Source organism: Plectrocnemia conspersa, unplaced genomic scaffold (assembly GCF_051122295.1).
Source record: "Plectrocnemia conspersa isolate PC_06_02 unplaced genomic scaffold, ASM5112229v1 ptg000001l, whole genome shotgun sequence".
NCBI lineage: Eukaryota > Metazoa > Arthropoda > Insecta > Trichoptera > Polycentropodidae > Plectrocnemia > Plectrocnemia conspersa.
The window spans coordinates 10298123-10310863 of record NW_028277165.1 but is presented as its reverse complement, the minus strand read 5'-3'; the positions used below and the strand labels follow the sequence as shown (position 1 = coordinate 10310863).

The 12741-nt window shown below is 28.9% G+C and overlaps 1 long non-coding RNA gene across 1 annotated transcript; it reads left to right on the top strand.

The window, feature by feature from the left end:
- Nucleotides 1-804: 804 nt before the first annotated feature.
- LOC148238788 (uncharacterized) lies at nt 805-3549 on the top strand. Its single transcript, XR_015810844.1, has 2 exons — nt 805-858; nt 947-3549. It is a non-coding gene; the product is annotated as an uncharacterized LOC148238788 (long non-coding RNA).
- The last annotated feature ends 9192 nt before the right edge of the window (nt 3550-12741 follow it).

Below are 12741 nucleotides of genomic sequence, written 5' to 3'. Positions count from 1 at the left end.
TAGTATTCCACTAAATGACGTGCATTTTTGTGGTCAAAAGGGAGGGGGGGGCACATGTCCCCACTTGCCCTTCCACGAAATGACCTCCTTGATCGTCACATAAATCTACATAGACTATTCAATGGAACTCTAAAGCCGAAAATACTGACCGGCGTGCTCCTTAACTTTAATAGATTACACTTCCGCAATGACCATACATAGATCTCAGTGACAATCTTTTCACGTTGTTGGGGTAGATTTTGAATCACTTATAGCTTAAAATAGGCACTTAAAAAGTAGTATCTATTTTTTATAAGAATAGTTTTGCCGGTTGTATAGTGATTTTTATTTTAAATACTTAATAAAATATCATGACATTTATAAAATGACTTCACTTTGACATCTCTAGTATGAGGTAAATATCATTGCGCTTGTGCAATAAGTGCGTTTTATAAATTTAAAATTCATAATAATAAAACTTAAACATTCCAGAGAAACGATTTTTTATAATTTTATTACGCTCGACAAGTGTTTCTAAGAAAATCGCGCCATCGGAAAAACTGTGCGAGAGAGACGATTTCGGAAAGATCGAGTGGCTCTTCGTCCTAGCGGTAAAACGGGATAGAAGACTGGCGCAGCTCTAGAGTTCGTAACTGAATCGCTAAAGAGAGGCTAGAGAGCATACGCGATGAGCTTGTCTATTGTTGCGCGATAGAAAGAGACGGACGTATATATGCGGTGTTGCTTTTTCGATCGTCGGCCGCACGCGGGGAGTGACGCATGCGCACAAAATTAGTCAATAAGTAGGAACGCAGATGCGCGACCATTCCACGACTCGTGCTCGCGATGCAAGCTCGCGGTGTCGTCTAAGATTTTAATGTATTATTTTTTATTTCGCCAAATTTTTTAAAAGATTTTGTAATTGTATTTTATAAAAATACTTCTCACTTGACGACTTTCTGTTTAGTGATCTGCTGCTCTCCAGCTCAGAGATGCACTAAAGTGGTCAAATTTTCTCTATCTATCTCTTCATAAAGCGACCATATTTAAGAATAAAAAAACGTAAACGTCTAAACGTTTTACTGCAGACATAAAAAGTGATGACCCCGCAATTGAATAGCTAAAAACAGATCAGCTATGAATAGCTTAAAACGTCACAAAACACCAGGGGTAGACAAAATTACTGGAGAGCTGCTTTAATTATGGAGGTGGTGCTATTCTTACAATAATACATTAAGTAATATGTAACGCCTGAAAAAACCAAATAGAAAAGGGGGATAATTTAAATTATAATAAATATAGAGGGATATCACTACTGATAATGCTCGAAATATACTGAATGAAGAAATTAGGAAACGGATTATACTTGGAAACAAATGTTACTATGCATGCTCAAAGATCCTTCACTCACGAATACTCAACATATATAAAACGATTATCCGCCCCTCATTACCTAAAGCAGTGAAATGTAGACAACTACACAGAGGAAAGAAAGCTAGCTCGGAGTCTTTGAAAGAACATTTTTAATAATAAAACATACAGAACAGATATGAACCACGAGTTAGAAGCCCTTGCAGAGTAGGAAAATCGCAAAGACGGCGGGTGCACGTCTGATGAGAATGCTAACTAGCAGAGCATCAAGAATAATGGCAATGTGGAAACCCCAGAGGAAGCGTCCATAGGGCAGACCAAGAAGGCGATGGAAGGCGTGTGTGAATGAAGACGCTGGGCGTAATAAGTTGGAAAGCGTGGAATATTTTAACGGACAAGACCAAAACAGAACACCGGTTGTTGCGCCGTAAAAGAAGAATAACAATTAATTTTGTTCATCCCTATTCAGAATAAACGAAACTTTGTTTAAGCTCCTGCCGTAGACCTAGCGACCTAGCCGTAGGAACGGAATTCTGTCGTTGAGTGAGGAGTATCTGTACAAACACAAATATGATATTTTTTAACTTTTCTTTTTAAAAGTTTTCGTTCGAGCTTATACCTAGTCTGATTTTTTGTCTTGAATGTTTTTGGCATATAGCTTCCAATTTTCTAAAGACGCACGCACATGCATTCTTATTTATCCCGTGGACTGCTTAGACTTTAGAGTAGGGGTGGTCAGCCCGCGGCCCGTCTTGAACATTTTTCCGACCCGCGAGATTCATCACACTTTTACAAAATATAGATAATTTTTCACTCTCAAAATTTTTTTATACTGTATCTAAATTTAATATGGTGATATATAATTTTATATGTGGCCCGCGGAGTTATGATGCATTTCCAAAGTGGCCCGCAAGGTCATTTGGGTTGGCCACCCCTGCTTTAGAGTATTAAAGCTAAACTCAACAAAAGCAGTAGCACAAAATAATTTAGTAGTTAGTGTTGGTTTACGTTGAGTGCTTAAAGCGTTGTTTTGAGTGTCAAACGTTACTTATTTTGAACTTATTTAAATATCTACAATCTCTTTTTTAATTATTTGGACAGACGCCATTTTTGGTTTTCATAAGAGACAAAATCTTTTTTCTCATTTCAAGTTGATGAATTAATCGTAAAATCAAAAAGTATCTCTTTAACATTATAATTCTCATCCTGAAGTATATATATGAAATTCCACCCTTCAAATATAAGCACGTGAACTTTTCGTATACAAAATATTTAAACTTCTCAATTTTGTAACATAATTTGCAAAATATTTTATTAAATTTTTTTACGAATACTATTCGAATAGGAACGTAAAAATTCGAGTATAATTTAGTAGATAAATGTTCGATATATTCAAACTGCCCTGATTTTGTAATTTTTATCAAAATTTTAACACAAAAAACATGATTTTATAGAGCCACATTTACTGTAAACAAATAAATGTCTAATTCTTAGAAAAAAACAAATAAAAAACATTTTCGATAGTGAATAAATAATCAAGTAGATTTATATGAATAAAAGTTTTTCTTAACGACTATGATATGTCATTTCTAAATCAGACGGTCGATCAATTTGGATAACAATAAATTTACAAGGTTATTTTTTTCTTAATAAAATGGCCAAATTTGAAGTTGTTACCGTTTCCACAAAAACCGTCACCGTTGACTCGCACTGTCACGGAAATGAAACGGTTTTATCTATTTTGATGTGATTTTAAACTTGTGAAAATTGAGAATTTGTTGCGCTGTTCCATTGGATGAATTTTCATTTTAATGGTAGAGTGCACAACATATTTTAGCTCACTGTCGTAGTTTGAACGGTCGGTTATGTACCATATACAAGAATAAATATATAGATAAACATTTTATTAAATTATTTTGCTATCGCTAATTGTATAATATACAAATATATATCAAAAAAACATACATTTAAAATATAGGCTGAGGGTAGTTTTGAAATCTACTGTAATTAAAAAATATTTCAATATAAGTTTAACTAAATATGTATAACAAATAAATTCATGCCTTCCCTAATTTTACCACTGATTCGTGAAACCGAACGAAAACTTTTTTCTTACTGAATTGTCTTCAATTGTTTTGTCATATTTGACTACAATAGAAAAGTTCATTCAACGTGTTCTTCTTTTTGATGATTCTATACTTACTAGCTGTACAAGAGCAATATTACACTTTTTTGCCAAAATGTCTATATGGTAATAAATAAACGAATTATTTTAAGATTATGTGTTATAAAGGAATCAGTTTTATTATAAAATTAAATTTTGCATGTGTGTAATATCCTTCACAGTATATTGACATATTTCATCACCCGTTCGACACTCTATGCACAATGTTTAATAATAGTATTAAAAATGTATAGCATCTATCGGCAAGGCTCACCTGTGTGATATTTGCGCAAACTTTGGGCGACAACGTGCGCAATGCAAGCCCCGACAGTCGATCGGAACATGAGCGTAAACACTCGGCAAATATGTCCCCTTTCTCATGGCAGCTAACGTGTTGATACACGAACGTGTAAGTTGTGGAGTTTCAGGAGGCGACGGGATTTGGGTGTGTGCTCAACGGGTTATGTTATTAATACACAGACCCACAAGGACCGATCGGGTCAATGTATAACTTATGAGAGCGGCGCGCATACTGTTTGAACAGACTGCACATGTTCATCATGGTTAGTGTGACGATCGATCGATGGTTCGTTATTGCTGAACAGTAAGTAAGATCTTAGCGCTAGAGATAATAAATTTCTTTAATAACTGTCACGTTGCCAATTTATCTAAGATTAACTTACCTATAAGTATATTATATCAATGGAAGTAAAATACGTTTTATATAATCGCCGCAAATGTTGACTGTTTTTTTTAAAAAAAAAGAAGAAATAAATGTTTGCCTAACTATTTAAAAAAAAGTATGATACACAACTAGATTTCTTTCGGTATTATTTTAAACTGGCATTTATTGTAAAGAAAACGTTGGAATATTATAACGTTGAGAATATATATCCCAATTATAGGCTTTGAGATATTGCATGCAAAATGTATCTTATTTATCATTTAATTGCCACATTTAAAAGTTACTGATTTGGCTTTGTATCAGTGTTTACATAATCTGAAATCTGGTCACCCTATTGGCGTCTAAGGTAGTAGCCATACGGCTGAAAGCAATTCTACATTACACGACGGACAATGTATGACGCATATTACGACGGGACTCGTATGCAATATAACTTCGCTTCCTGCGCTGTTATATCCGCGCCTTAATATCAATATGCCGTGTGTCACTGTTCCCCAAATGCATGGCTTTTAAACCCAAGAATATTATATTATGATCATTTATTATTATCGTTTCGTAAAATGTTTGCTAAAATAATCTTATCGCATTCAAAGGAATCTCTAGGGAGTTGAACTGTTACCACTTCCGCGAAAACCACTCGACGAAACTTCAATATAATACCCCGACTATATGTTACACTTAAAACGTTCCGTTTTCCTAAATAACGAGCACCCAATACCGCGTAAAATTATAGCTGAGTACCTCAGGGACTGGGCACCTGAATAAATTAAGTTTAATGAATTTTGCTTTAATTAGCTTGCCAACATCGCGGCCCTTAGACCGATGCGAAATAGAAACAGCACGTTAGCTATGACAAATTAAAGTTTATTAATGCTAAAGAAAAATGTAACATAAATAAAATAGTTTGTATTTTGTTAGATTTCGGTATAACTTAAGTAATTAAGTGGACAGTAATTATATTATATAATAAGTAATTCCTTAAGGCTCTCTTTTTATTTATTAAATGCTATGTTTTAAAATTAAATGGTTAGTTTTATTTTGACTAAATGTATTTATTTCATAAAAATAATTATAATTAACGTTGAAAAAATCGAATACAAACTATTTTTACTTAAATCTCTACTTGTATTGTAAATAAACATGAATAAAAATCAATAAAATGAAATAAACAGGGTTCTTTGCTATGTAGAAACAAGTTATTGTATGCTCGTTAATATTATTACTGATACATACGTTTGCAAAGAGACAATCAATAAAAGCTGAGGCAATAATTATGTTTTCATTTTTTTAAATTTAAATAAAAATTCTACTGACCCCAAATTGATCCTTTTCAAAATTTTACTGACCCCCAAGGGTAACCATAGAAATGTATATATTTTATTTAAACTAATGCTTATTTATGATAAAAATAAGTTTACACTATATTTAAAGATATATAATTTTAATAAAATGTATATACTTTATTGATGCTTTTCTATTTTTTTTAATAACAAAGGTAGCAAGAATGAGGTAGATTTCAGTATATATTATTTGTAAGGTATTCACATAAATTAAGATATATTTTTATAATTTACTTTTAGTTTTTTAGTATGTTATAAAAAATTTTGATCTCGACTATTTTATCGATTTTTATTAATAAATTTAATAGCTGACATTTTTAGATCAGAATCCGAGCAATCAACAGAGTTAATTGAGACATTTATTAGTTAATGTTTTTATTATTATTTTAAGAAAATCTTATTGAACTACTTCAGTTATCATGTCAAATATGCCATACATATAAAAAATCCGTCCGGCGGAGGCCGCTAGGATTAGGTAGAATTTTATAAATAAAAATGTTTTCGACTTCTTTTTTTTTCTCTGGGAAATTTCAAACAGATTTTCTACATAAATAATATTTTTATTATTTTGTTTTAGCTTAAACTTTTTTTCTCTCTATACTTTTCTTTTAATTTTTTTTTTTACATAAGTACGTATTTTTGATTTAATTGCTATTTTGAAACAAGGCGTATCAAGCTAAATAATAAACTGAGAAAGCCGAGATATTTACAATATTTATTTTAAGAAGAAGTCGATTTAATTAAAATTATAACAGTTATCATGGTCTTAAATTTAAATTTTCTCTCAAAAAATGTAATACTTAAACTTTATTTTCACTTCAAAATTTTTTTTACTCTCTTCATTCTCTACGATTTCTTTTGACGTAGATACAATTTTTATGACAAAACTGCGGCAGTTATTTTGTCTTCAAAATGACAAAAACAAACATTTTCTAATTTATATTTTAAAACGGGTTTTACTTCGTTACGATTTTTTTAATAATTTATTAACCGCTATCTTGAAACAGGATAGCGGATTATTTTGAAAATATTAACAAGATATACATTTAGAAGAAGTTTTATGTAAACATTAATAAAATTGCGCCTTTTTTATCCTGTGGTAAAAAGCATATGTAAATAACAAAAATTTGTGAAAAAAAACATTATTTCGAATTTACTATAATTTATTTTCTAAAACAAGTTTTTTGCTTCTTTACTTTTTTATAATAATATTAAAATATTCATGTATAATTGAAACTACAATTTTTTTAATTTTTGGGTAACTACCATTTTGTAACAAGGTGACAAATCAAGCTAGATTACAATTTGGCCTAGATATTTACGTGGTTTATATAAAAATAATAAATTATTAATTTATTATAACAAATCTGACCATCATGACTTTTCAGGTTATCCCAATGCGTCATGGTGGCTTCCTTACGATATAGTTTTGTTTAAAATTTCATATGTATACATAAGCTCAAAAAATGTTATAATTACGCCAGTCACATATAAACAGTAATATTTTTTATATCATTTTTATATCTTTTAGTTGACACTGCGTTATCAGAATTTTTATGTCTTAAAACTTTGGGATTTTTATTCAATACTTATACTTAAAAATACACTGAGTTTAAGATAGGTACTTATATTAAAAGCTATTGAAAGCAATATACTTATACTAAAAACCATCTGGCAGTATGTCATATTTTCGGCCAACGATTATCATAATGGCCACTGATGTTTGAACAGACGAGGAAAACCGTTTCTTCATAATGTTCAATAATAACGTGGCGAACAGGCCATTTGACAATGACAAATGTAAATTTATTAAAAGATATTATCATAAATACTAAACTACGAACGAATAAATAAAATACGTATGTGAACAACAAATTTGAAGCAAAATTTTGATAAAAAATGTTATACGATCTACAATAGAAAAAATAAATTTTTCCTAACTATATAAGTATACTATTTCTCAACGTTCGTTTCGACTAACCACCGCGTGGGAGAATATATTAATCACTGGTTTGGAGAACAGATAAAAAAGAAATCGTGACTTTAATGGCCTTTCGTGAACCAGAACAGGTCCACGATTGGACCAACAACGGGACGCATCTTCGTCATTGGCCGTATCGGATAACCTTCGCCATCTGCTTGCCTCACGGGTAATACAATACTTTAAGTAGGACACACGTATACAAACACACGTGCACACAAGCACTCATTCGCATTTTTATAAAATGAAATCCATCAATATTTAATGTAAATATGTAGTAATTTTTCATATTTTTTGCAGGTTGAAGCTGTGTACGGTTTGTCGCCAAATTATGTATGAGTATCTGTCGATGGGGTAAGTTGAAAGTTTTGTATTTAAATTGGCAACATTTTACTTTTACGTGATACAGTTTTTTTATTTTATAAAAGCTACGTGAATTTTTGTATTCATTAGCTTCTGTGTTTTGTTGATACAGCTATTTCTGATATCTTAGTTTCAGAATTAAATGGGTTTAATTTGCATATATTGAGCATTTAAAATAAAATAGAAACCATATACGTACATGATTTAATATGTTTATTTCATTCAAAAAAATAAAATATAACGTGATAGTGAAAATCTGTATAAGATAAAAAAATGATTAGTTGCTGCTAAATTAAAATCATACCTCTGGCAGATATCTTCTCAGTCATCCATATGATCGTAAAACATATTTTTTTAAAGTTATATGGCATTGCGAAGATCTGTTAAAGAGCTCACTCACTGGAGTGTAAATGTTTGAGGTTGCCAAATAGTTGAACAAACATCTGAAAGTAGTCGTATGTTGAGCATCGAGGCTAATGCAAGTTCTATATTTTAAAATTTATCTATATATTGAAGATCTGCTTATGATATGACGAGCTGTGTTCTTCTCTGTCATATTAAATAAACAAAACACTTCAAGCGAACAATAATAATGAATGAGGATTAGCCCCTTGTGCCTAGATGTCATCGGATCGGAACAATTTTTGACTGCACCTAGCGCACAATCAGTGAGCATTGTCAGTGCGAGACAATTCCTTGCACGCACTGTTGCAACACCAATTCTAATCGGCTTACTATAATTGCTAATCTAATAAGCAATCAGATTTGAATGTAGTACAAACAAACATGGCCGATGACCGTATGCGCCCCTCAGTTAGAGAGAGAGGGGGTTAATTTTCGAAGGAGACCTGTGCATGTTTTGTTGCACCTAACATTAATAAAACACTAGCCTGATTTTGGGTCATTGAATAATAAATCAAATATTAGGTTAAAATGTCTAAAAATTGAATAATATATTTCAGAAATTTGAGCATGGTAATAATGTTTAGTCATCTAATGGTCACTTTAAGCTGACCATTCGTGACCTAATCCAGGGTTTGTGGATTAAATTGTTGGGGTAAAAATGTAATAGACATAAATGTCGTCGGTCACACGTATCCATTGTTTGAATACTATATTACGTCATTACATATACTAAATATATAATATCATATATATGTGCAGGGTTAAACTGAAAAATAATGTCTTGCTGGAACGCAATAATATTAAGTAAAATTTTAATAATCAATCAAACGCGGTTGAAAACAATTTAAAGTCATGAACTATACTCAAATTTAACTTAAATCTGTTTTGAAAAGTACTGACCTTTTCGGCTGTTTAGTTCTTTTTGTACATAGACAAATACGTTGAGGCTATAAAATTCAGAGTAAAAGAGTGTTTCATTCTCAACTTTCGCAGCATTTTTTTAAAAATTATTCGTTGTAAACTGACAGGCGTAAGCCCAATGCGTTACAACAGGGTAAATATGTACCAACTGAATAAGTTAATCAAACATAAATAATACATTTAAGTAAATATTAACCACCAGACAAAGTGTGGGAATCGACAACATCTATTTTATTAATTATAAATTATTATGTGTGATATAAATGTATACACAATAGATGGCACTTTGCAGTCGGGTCGGTTTTTAATAATAGCGCATTTGTCTGCTGCCGGGACTCGAACCTGAAACTTACTAGTCTGAAACGTTACAGATTGCGCTATTTCAACCTTTATAAATTATCAACAATGACATATAAATTTTATTTTGTCCGTATTGAATGTTGTTGGATTTTTACAAAAACATGACATAGATTTTCATATTCTTCATAAGTAGATTTTTTGTCAACAATTTATTGCATTATTTATTATGTTAGTGTTGAAATATTAAAATATTAAAATAATAAGAATATAATGTGCACAAATTCTTGAAATTTTAAGTATCATTAAAAAAATGGTTTCATATTCAACGTTTGCAGCATTTTATTTTATTTTAACCGACCACTATATATATATTATATATTATTAGTGTTTTTTTTATGTAAACAGAAAAAATATCAGGGATTTTTATATTTTTTTTTTGTTATATTTTGTTTTTAAGATAAAGAAACAGAAATAGTTAGAATATGTAGTTATTTATTATCCTATTGTTATAAAACATATTTATAAAACCAACAAAAAAATATAAGCCACCGGTTATAATTAAAGATGTTGATTATCTTCTCCCTATTTTTATTCTTACGCGTGTGGCATTAACTCATAAAGACCGTCTATGGTCTATCGAAAGACTAAAAAGCATTTTATACGGTTTAACTAACTTTATTTTAAACTAACCACCGTGTCCGCGCCTTATGAATACTAGCGGTATAAGAATTGATTAGGCAGAAGTTTCCCGCTCGGCTTGTTTCAAACATCTATTGGCCATAAGATGTTGTAAATAAATCAAAACATAAGCTAATTTATTTTTCAATCAGTGTGGAATTTTATCAAAATTATCGTCTTAACAAAGACAAAATCTATAATTTTCTTCTTGGTCAGCGATAATTTTAACCGCAGCATATTTGGGCGCACAGCTAAATCTTTGATATATTTTTTAAACGAACTGTACTTCGGTACTACTTTTTATTTCATCAAAAACTTTAGCTGTAGACTTAACTTGATTTCCAGATTGATTAAACTAAGGATTATATTTATAAAAAAATAGAGTAATCTTTCCAAACTTATTTTTACCGCGACATAATTTTTAGAACGACTATTTGTTGTGGCTATTATTGAGACTTTAATTTTATATAAATTGTATTAGGAAATAAAACTAGCAATATTACACAAAATTGGTAGCTTTTCAGACTTATTTGCTGCAAATGTAGTTTAGTTTTAATGAAGTGGAACAAATCGCTAATTTACATTGATGTTTTTTTTAATTACATAAGCAGTGCTTAAAATTTGATTGTTTTATTGATAAACAATTATGCCGAAGACTTAAAATGTTGAAGGATAATTTTAAATATATTTATGATTTTATACTACTTAATTTTCTTTTTTTTTTTAAATATATTTTGAGTATAAATTAGTTGGGATTTAAGATATTTTGTTTATTACATAAACACAAATTTTGTAGCTTTTAAATGTACTTAAATTTAACTAAGTGAAAAATAACTGATTTTTATTATTGTTTTTTATTTTTTATTACACAAGTTAATGTTAAAAAATTAAATGTTATTTAACACAATCAAAAGTTTTTGATAATAAATTTTTGTCTTCCAATTTATTAACACTTTTTAACTTAATACATACATATAAATAGTTTATATCATTTGAATGTGCATATTGACTTATTTTCTGCAAATATGGTTATAAAATAATATTGTAAGAAATATAAATTATTTTAATTGGTGTTCTATAATTTTTTCACTACACAAAGTGCTAAAATTTTAAAATGTCAAAGGTTGATTAAAAATATGTTTTGTGATTATTAATTATTTTATTTATGAATTTCAATTTTATTTAAAAAAATCTATTTATTCATAACACATATACATATAGTAGATTATAATATTACAATTTTATTTGCGGCAAATTTATATAATTTTAAAATCACTGATTTCTATTATATTATTTTACTTATAAATTTATATTTTATAAGTTTCTTAGTTCAAATTTGTCCTGTATCAATTTTTTTCTATTTATTGATCACATACATGTAGCTTATACCATTTTAAAAGAATTTGCTGCAAAGGTACTTAAATTTTAAATCTCTATTTTCTATCGCTGTATTATTTTTAATTAAATTATTTAAACAGTGTTGCATATTAATGTCTTACTAAAACTATTGAAAATATATTTTTATGATATTTAATAATTTAACTTTTTTTCCTATCTAATATATTTAATTTTTTTTATAGTTTAATTTAGTACTTTAATTATATTTATTTAGTTATTACATATACATAAAACATTCCAATTTAATTTTCTGCAGATGTATTTAAATATTAAATTACTGATATCTGTTGCTGTTCTATTTTTATTAAAATTATACAGACATTATTATTGAAATGTCTTACTAAAAATGTAAAAAATTGATTGTATTTTTTTTTTATTGTTTACTTATAAACTTAAATTTTACGTTAACAAGCCTTTTAAATGAAATTTTATTTTATTTATTACACACATATATGAGACAATATAGTCCAACCTCATTTGCTGTATATGTTTTTAATTTTTAAATCACTAATTCCTACTGATGTTCTATATTTATTTTATTTAATTTTTTTAATATTGTACTAAAAATTATCAAAGTTTAATTATACTATTTTTATTATAATACTCATTATTTTTATTTAAAATATCTCGGTATACATACATTTCAATTATATTTGCTGCATTTAAACTTGAAATCACTGATTTATATTGGTGTTCTATTTTTATTTAAATTATACAGTGTTGAATCTTAATTTTTTTTTACTAAAACTGTTAAAAAAGTGTCAAGATAAGATTTTATATATTTAAATTACAGACTTACGTTTTACATTAACAAAAAACTTTGTTTAAATTGGTTTTTATGTAGTGAGATTTTTTATTTGCTATACACATACAATATAACATTCCAATCTCGTTTGCTGTACATGTATTTTAATTTTTATTCACTGATTTCTATTTGTGTAATAATATTTATATGTATCGTACAGTTCTATATATAATATATTTTATGTAAATATCTTACTAAACTGTTAAACAATTGTCAGAGGCTAATTAAAAATATATTTATCCATGTTTTTAATATTTTAGTAACAAATAACTATTTTATTAAAAATATTTTTTAGTAAAATTGTTTGCCATACATACACGTTGCTTGTGGCATCTTCAGATGAATTCGTAA